Source organism: Chrysochloris asiatica, unplaced genomic scaffold (assembly GCF_000296735.1).
Source record: "Chrysochloris asiatica unplaced genomic scaffold, ChrAsi1.0 scaffold00008, whole genome shotgun sequence".
Taxonomy (NCBI): Eukaryota; Metazoa; Chordata; class Mammalia; order Afrosoricida; family Chrysochloridae; genus Chrysochloris; species Chrysochloris asiatica.
This window is the reverse complement of record NW_006408526.1, coordinates 30,141,567-30,150,013: the sequence shown is the minus strand read 5'-3', so window position 1 is coordinate 30,150,013 and position 8,447 is coordinate 30,141,567.

Genomic DNA, 8,447 nt, shown 5'->3' with positions numbered 1-8,447 from the left:
AAGAGACAGAGGCCAGTCAGGGGTGGTTATCCCTGCTCCCTGACATGCCTTGCTTCAGGAAATGGAAGAAGATGGGGGCCAGGGAGACTGATGATCTGTGCCCCTGGGAGGGAATCCTGAGGCAGATGATAACTCCACTTGGGGCTGTCCAGTAACCTTGTCCTGAACAGCTTCCCATTGAAGAATGGACACTGAAGTTCACTCCTCATACTTCTCTTGGGGACACTCAGATGTCAAATGCTTTGGCTTCCTCATAAGTCCACAGAGAGGTCTCTCCCCTTGGGTGGGGAGACAAGAGAGAGTTGGCCCCACATAGAAACCTCCAGTGGCAGGCACGGTGTGACCTTCTGGTCAGTGCCCACTGCCCACCTATCCCTGCTTTCCCAGTCTACACACACACATCACTCTTCCTCACAGTGGAGGCTATATGAGCATCCTGTCTATAAAGTGTGTCAGGTAAAGGGATGGAGACACAGGGACCTCATCAGAAAGTTGAGGCTAGAGTTTACCTCCCCATCTTGTTATGTTGTGTTATGTGCAGTCAAATCAATTCTGACTCATAGTGACCCTGTATAGGGTTTCCAAGGATCAACTGGTGAGTTTGAACCATCAGCCTTGTGGTTCAAACCAACCATTTGGTCCAGTGCTTAAACGTTTTATTGTGAATTATGTGATAGTTTACATGGGAGAACATTAGTTTTACATTCATTCTATCGTATATTGTTTCATTGCCACGGTTACAATCCCCTCCAAAGGGTATACCTTGCAAGCTTGCCCCCCCACCCCCCATCCCGGTCGTCAACACACAGCCTCTCTCCCTCTCTGGATCTCAAGTCCCCAGCTGCTTCACCTCTCCATGTCATCATCTCTGCCTCCACCCCACCAAGACTTTTAATAGAGTCAAAAACAAAAACAAAAAAACTATCACATACTTCACAGCAGCACTATAGGACAAGACAGAACTGACTCATAGGGTTTCCAAGACTGTAGTGTGATGCTGTAGGATCAGAACTGGACTGCAAACCATAAGGTTGGCAGTTCAAAGCCACTAGCTAGCTGCTCCTTGGAAACCGTATACAGGCTGCTATGAGTCAGAACCAACTCAATGGTGTTTAACAATAACAACAGTCTTGTTAGAAGCAGACTGCCACATCTTTCTGCTGAGGAGCAGTGGGTGGGTCAGAACCAGTGACCTTTTAGTTAGCAGCCCGGGCTCTCTTTTCTTCTTCTTTTTTAAAAATTATGAATTGGGCAAAAGTTTACAGAGTGAATCAGTTTTCCATTCAAACATACATACACATTTTGTTTCATGTCATTGGTTGCAACCTTCACAATGTAATATCACTTATTCCTCTTCCTGCCTGTGTTTCCTGTTTCTATTCCAACTTCCTTCCTAACCCTTCCTGCCTTCTGAGCTTCTTTCTTGTGTAAATGCTGCCCTTTTGGTCTAAAGCGATTAATTATTCTCAGGTATGCAAACCTCCCTAGTGTTACTGCTCATGCTATAAACCTATCTATTCTTTGGCTGGCAATTGAGCCACCGGGGTGAGTTCAGTTCCAGTCCTAAAGGATGACTAAGGGCCAGAGTTTCAGGGTCCCACAAGTCTTTATCTGACCAGTAAGCCTTGTCTTTTTTTTATGGTTTTGAATTGGATTCCACGTTTTTCTCCACACAACCCAGGACCTTCTACTGTGATCCCTTTCAGAGCAGTTGGTAGTGGTAGCTGGGTACCATCTAGTGGGTCTCGGAGCTATGGATGCTGTTTCATGTGGTCCACTGGTCCTTTGAACTAAATGTTTCCATGCACCTTCTATTGTCTTCCCTCTTCATTGCTCTGGTTATGGCGAACCCAATAGTTGCAGCTTAGATGGCTGATCACAAGTTTGCAAGGCCCTAGTCGCTACTCACCAGAGTAGGATGTAGATCATTGCTACGACTCCTTAAGAGAGTACAAGAAGCAAAATTCGACCATACTCACCCACACCCCCTTTCTTATAGCAAACTCCTAGTCACTCTTCAAAACCCAGTTCAAATGCCATTTGGGTTATCTTCTTGGACACGCCCCCACAAGATGTTCAGTCAGTGCTGAGTTCCCACCTCCCTTGTACACCCCCCAGGTATAGGCCTGTACCCAGTGACAGCTCTGGCATCTTGAGCCCTCATTCTTTCCAAGAAGCAGAGATCACACCAGATCTGTGCAGTGTCCCCAGTGCCTGTAGGGCCTGAGAGCCTCCAACCCCACAGTCTAAAAAAGGCAGAACTGTTGACCAGAGGCATTTGTATAGTGGATATGGAAAGAGTGTGGTTGTCTGAGCAGCTGTCAAAATGCTGATTGTATTGATAGAGCATTGGTCTTTGTTGTTATTTTATTTTATTTTTGTTAGGGTTTGGTTTAGGGATTTGGGTTCAGGTTATAATTAAGGTTAGTAAGGAGTCCTGGTGTGGCACTATGGGTTAATGCGCCAGCTGTTCCTCGGAAACCCTCTACAGGGTTGCCATGGGTCAGAACCGACTTGATGGCACTTCACAACAACAATAAGGTTATAGTTTTAGGGTTAAAGTCAGTGGTTAGAATTAAGGTTGTTGTTACGTGATAATGAGTTTGTTCTGATTCATAGCGACCCTGTATAGGTTTTTTTGGTTTTAATCTTTGCAGGAAGCAGCAAAAAGCCTCATCTTTCTCTAATGGGTGGTTGGTGGGCTCAGAATGCCAACCTTGTGGTTTGGAATTCAGTGTTTATCATAGGTTAGATTGTATTGGGTTAGGATTAGGGTTTGGAGTTAGGGTTATGATCAGGGTTGGAACTGGGATTGCAGTTAAATTTAGAGATAGAATAAGTATTAGAGTAGGGGTAGGGACAGGGTTAGGATAATGTTAAGGTAATGGATTAAGGTTATCTTAAAGTTAGGGGTTGGGATAGGGTTATGCCTAGGGCTTGGTCCAGTGTTAGGGTTAGAATTTAGAGTTAGGGTTTAGGGCCAGGGTAAGAGTTACTTTCGGGATTAGGTTTCAGGTTAGAGTCAGTAGTTGTAGGGTGATGCTTAGGGCTTGGTCTCAGTTTAGGATGAGTGTTAGACTGTGTTACAGATAAAAGTTAAGGTTCTGTGTAGTTAGGATAAGGATTAATGCTATGGGTTAAGGTTTGTATGTGTGTATCTGTGTTTGTGTGATATATTTTCTAAATCTCCCCAGATGAGTTGAGTACAGAATCGGTACTGAAAGTCTTATAGGTGGGTTTTGCAGGCAGGAGAACAGATGGGTGCAAAGACTCAGTGGGCCCAGGGGCAAACTCACCTGCTTCACCATCAGGGGAGGAGGGTGGACAGCCTTCCTAGACAGAATGCTTTCAGGGGACGAAGGAGGGTATTGATCGTGAGCATGAGGCCATGGGGGCTGAGTCTGCGGCTGCCCTGCCCTGGGACAGGAAGTGCTGAACATGAGGAGACTAGACTAGAACATTTGGCTGGGAAGGCATCGCCTGGTCTCCCCCACCCCACGTCCACAGCAGGGGCTGTTGAGTGAGTCTCCCAGGTACAGGCATGTTTAGGGTATGGGAAGGTATGGCACGTGTCCTGGGTACCACTTGTAGTGTGGGGGACGTCACCAAGCAGTTTCTATCACCAGCTGTGAGAGACCATTCAGCAATTTAAAATTAATTGCCATAAGCTCTATTTTCCATAGAGCCACCTATCCCCAGGCCCTCCTCCTCCTTGGTGGTGGCAGAGCTGCTGCTGAGGAGATTAATGGCCTGCCGCTGATCCACGCCCCAGGCAGCTGAGCTCTGAACCACAGTTTAGCAGGCTCTCTGAGCTGGGTTACTTGCTCCTCTCTGGTACCCATTCTTCATCGGCCACCTGGCAAACCAAAAGTGATCAGAGTAAATGCCATGGCCAGAAAGATGAATCAGGCCTAAGCCTCAGAGGCAGGGTCATAGCCAAGGGGGCGTTAGGAGGACAGCACTGAGCAGAGGGAGCTTGGAGGGGCTCAGGTGTTCCAGCCTTGGAGGAAAACCATTACTCAGCCCCAGTGCCCTCTCTCAGGCTCTGTGGAGAGACCCGGCCTCCCAGACTGGGGTCCCTCTCTATAGAGCTTGCAGTTGAGTTATTGAAGGTACTTTGCACCTGTGTGCTCAGGGTTTTAAGCCATCACTGGAGAGGTGAGGAGGTAATAAAAGGAGATCCGGGTGACAGGTGTCCTCCAAGTGTGGCTGGACAGCATGCCTGGAAGGCAGAGGAACATGCTACAGTCCACGGGGGTGGCTCCCTAAACTCCATCTTGGCAGATTTACTTTAGAGGGACCTGACTCCCTGCTGTCCCGAAATGACCTTCCGTAGCCCCACCCCTCTCCACCCCAGGAGCCCTTCAGATATCTGCAACTGCTGTTTGTCCCTAGATCCAGGGCCAGGTTACCCAGTAAAAGAAAGGTAAGCATGGCCTTATTTGTGCTTAGTGAACAGAAGAGTAGTAAGTGAACACAAGCAAGACCATGCTTACCTTGTTTATAAGGCAATCAGACACAGTCTAGATCTCTAAACCTGCTTTCCTTTTCAAGAAGTTCTCACACATGTTACTTCCCCTAAGGACTTCTTTAGTACCCCCCAGAGGAATTTCCCAGATGGACATGGAGGTTGAAGAGTGGGGAGTTCTGAGCTGGGGCATCAAGAACCCCGCCCCCACCAGGGTGGTTGCCCCAGCTCAGTACAAACCAGCGAAACAGTAGAGCAGGTGGAAAACTGGGCTCCACTGTCGGCTTTGTCCAAAACCACCGTGTGACCCTGTGAGAGTCCTTGTCTACTTCTGAATTTGACTTTGGTACAAAGTCAGTTCTGGAGAACATGAAGCTGGAGGAGGTCTAGCAGGTCCCCTTATCCCCTTCTGACAGAGTTTCTTAGAGGCAAGCTGAGTGCACACACACACACACATACCACAAATACTTCTTCCTACTAATGGAAGCAGAGAAGAAGGCAGACACAAAGAAACACTTGACAAAGACAAGGAGATGAGGTTGGCTTGGCCCCAAGCCAGGAGCATGTAGATTTCTCTTGCTGTCTTTGTTTCCTGAAAGATCTGTCAATCAGTAACAGAGTGTGTGCCCAGCCAGCCTGCACTGGCATCAAGTGTTCTCTGCTCTGAAGCCAATAATAGTTTAGGTCTCATGTCCAGGGAACATGTGTTCTCAATGCAGGTTAAAACAAATAAAAAATTAAGGAACGGCCTCCGGCCCTTAGACACCTGTGGCTGCTAACCTCAAGGTCAGTGGTTCAAACCCGCCAGCTCCTCTGAGGGAGAAAGATGAGATTTTTCTGCTTTCTGAGATTTACCGACTCAGAAACCCTATATAGGGTCACTATGAGTCTGAATCAACTCAATGGCAGTGGTTTTATAGGTTGAGGGAGGTGAGGGGCTAGGCCGAGACAGGTTCTGACCTGCTAGGGGACTCCATGGCCCCCAATTACTGTACTGACCTCCTGGATTTCAACCAGCCCTCTGTCTGTTTGTCTGTCTGCCCACCGTCGACAGCTACGTGAAGGCAGAGCTTGGATCTGACCACTCACCCACCAGTCCTTGTCCAGTTCCTGTCTGGCCCAGTAAATATTTGTTGAATAAACACATGAACTAGTATTCAGGGGTACTGCCTTTTCCTGGACCCCTTTCTCTTGGCTTGGTGTCTGAGAACATACTGCATGCTTCCACCTCAGAATGCGGTGTTCCGGAAAGCCAGAGAGACAGAGGCCCCCTGAGCCCACCCTCAGACAGGCGGCGTCCACTCTGGGAGAGGCTGGGGCAGCCACAGGACACGAGTCCCAGCTCCTCTGTAGCATCAATGGAGCCCCTGCCAGTCTTGGGGGGCTCCCACTCCTGGGTCCTTGGTCCTCCGATTGGACTCCCCACACCCTTGAGAGCCAGGGAATAGACTATGGTTACTGCGCTGGGACCAGGGAGGATTCCTGAGAAAAGTTTCCTGAGCACAGGTCTCACCTCGTTGCAGAAGCATGCAGGTGGGGAAGGGCATGTATCTAGGAGAGAGTGTGTGTGTGTGAGTATGTGACTGTGTGTGTATGACCAAGTAATGTTGTGCTGTATGTGAGTCTGTGTGTGTGAACACTGTACAAGAGTATGTGAGTGTGCTGTGTGTGTGAATGTGTAAGTGTGAGGGGTGTGTGTAAGTGTGTGTGTGTGAGTATATGAGGATGTGCAGGTGTGGGTGTGTGTGTGTCAGAGTGGGTATCTCGGAACGAGTGTATGTGTACTGTTGCTGTTGTTAAGTGCTGTTGAGTTGGTTCCAACTCATAGTGATCCTAAATAGGGTTTCCTAGGAGCAGCTGGTGAGTTTGAGCCACCGACATTGTGGTTCAAACCGACTTTGCAGTCCAAATCTTCATCCCACAGCATCACACCAAACCCAGGCATCAGGGAAGGACCGAACACCATCTAATACAAAGTGTGACTAGAGCACCTAGAGACCTGAGTAGCAATCCAGCATCCCTGTACCTCACTGGGCATCCTTGGGGGAGTCCTGCACCCTCTCTGGACCTCAGGCTTCTGCACTGAGAATAAGGGACCTGGATTGGAGAATACAGTTAGTCCCTTCTAGTAGTTTTCAGAGTCTGATCTGGACGCAGAGTGGGGCAGGAGAGAGATCACAAACTGCTGCTTCTCTTGTGGGACACACTGTGAGGTGTAGGAAGGTAGACAATGGTAGAGAATCCAATGGGCCCAGAGGCCGCCCAGAGAAAGAACTCTGTGTTCTGGCTATAGAGCAGCCGCCTTGGGCGCCACCATCCCGTTCTGTGGCAGTAGGGGGCGACAGACAACCAAGTTCCTCAGCAGAGCCAAGGGAATGCAAGCTTCTGCAAACGGAAAGACTTATACCGCTTGGGGCCTGGGGCTGTAGGCAGAGAGAGCAGAACCACGCCCCAGGGGCCAGGCAGAGAGAGGGGGCCTTGGACTCCTGCCCTTTCCAAACTATCTCTATCTACATGGGACCTGTCTACCCCTGCTCTGGAGCTCTGCACTGAGCCCTTCAGTGTATGGGCAAGTTTTCTTCAGATCCTTGGATCCCTGGACAAGAACTTGATGTCATGTCTCCCCAAATTTGAAGCTTTCCCCAATAGTTTTGGAAGACTCACTCTCCCTAACTCTGATATTTTTCCTCCTTACAAACGTTTCAGTGTAAGTTTTATGAAGCAGCAATGTTACTGTTAGGTGCCATTGAGTCTGTTCTGACTCATAGCAACGTTATGTACAACAGAATGGAATACTGTCCGGTCCTGCAGCATACTCACAATTGTGGTTATGTTTGAACCCATTGCTGCAGCCACTGGGTCAGTCCATCTTGTTGAGGGTGCCGTGGAAAAGGCACTGGGTGAATCAAATAGACTTGTATTTGAAGCTGGGCTCTGCCACTGACTGCCACATTGGGCAAGCTCTTCAGTGTCTCTGAACCTTAGTTTCCCCATCTATAAAATGGGATTATAGTATACAGCTCATTAAAGAGATCATGTGTGTGCATAAGAAATGTAAGGAGAAAGTGCTACAAAAATGTAAAATCCCAAATCAAACCCACTGCTAGCATTCATTCGATTCCTACTCATAACAACCCTATTGGACTGGGTAGAACTGCCCCCATAGGCTTTGTTGTTGTTGTGAAGTGCCATCGAGTCTGTTCCGACCCATAGCGACCCTGTATAGGGTTTCCGAGGAGCAGCTGGTGAGCTTGAACCACCAACCTTGCAGTTCAGAAGGCTTTGCAGTCTGGTGCATTAACCCACAACACCACACCTGGTTACCAGGGCATGAATCTTTATAGAAGCCTACTGTCACATCTTTCTCCAGTGGGTTTGAACTTCGACCTTTTGGTTAACAGCCAGCACTTTAATCACTACATCATCAGGGCTCCACACAAAATCTAAACGTGAGTTTTAATTGTGGGATGAAGCAATGTAAACAAAGGTTTTCACCTAGTAAGGTGGTCGTGTGCTTTTTCAGTTTATTCACTCAGCAAATACTCGTATTTATTGAATACCTGCCAGGAGCCACTGTTAGGTATTTTGACAAGATTAATTGGCAATTGTTTCTGAAACTACAGAACTATAACTACCTCCATCCCCACCCCCACTCACTTCACGCCACCTAGCCCCAAGGTTTCTGGTATTAAGTCTTTGGGCGACACCTGCTGGCCAAAGTAGATACTGCGTCCTCTTTCAGTCAACGTTGCAGGGAAATCTTGCCCATCCACTTAGATATTCATTGTTCCACTTCCAGGTAGGGGTTAAATTCTGATTTTTACAGATAAGAAAAGTGAGGTCATGAAAGGCAGAGTAATCCACTGGCTTTAGGACCAGTTGGCTCTATCTCCATACATCTTGCTGTTAGACAGGGCAAGGTCAGCAGCCTTTCTATCTGAGGCAGAGTGAGGACCAGAATCACGGGGGTGGGGGGTGG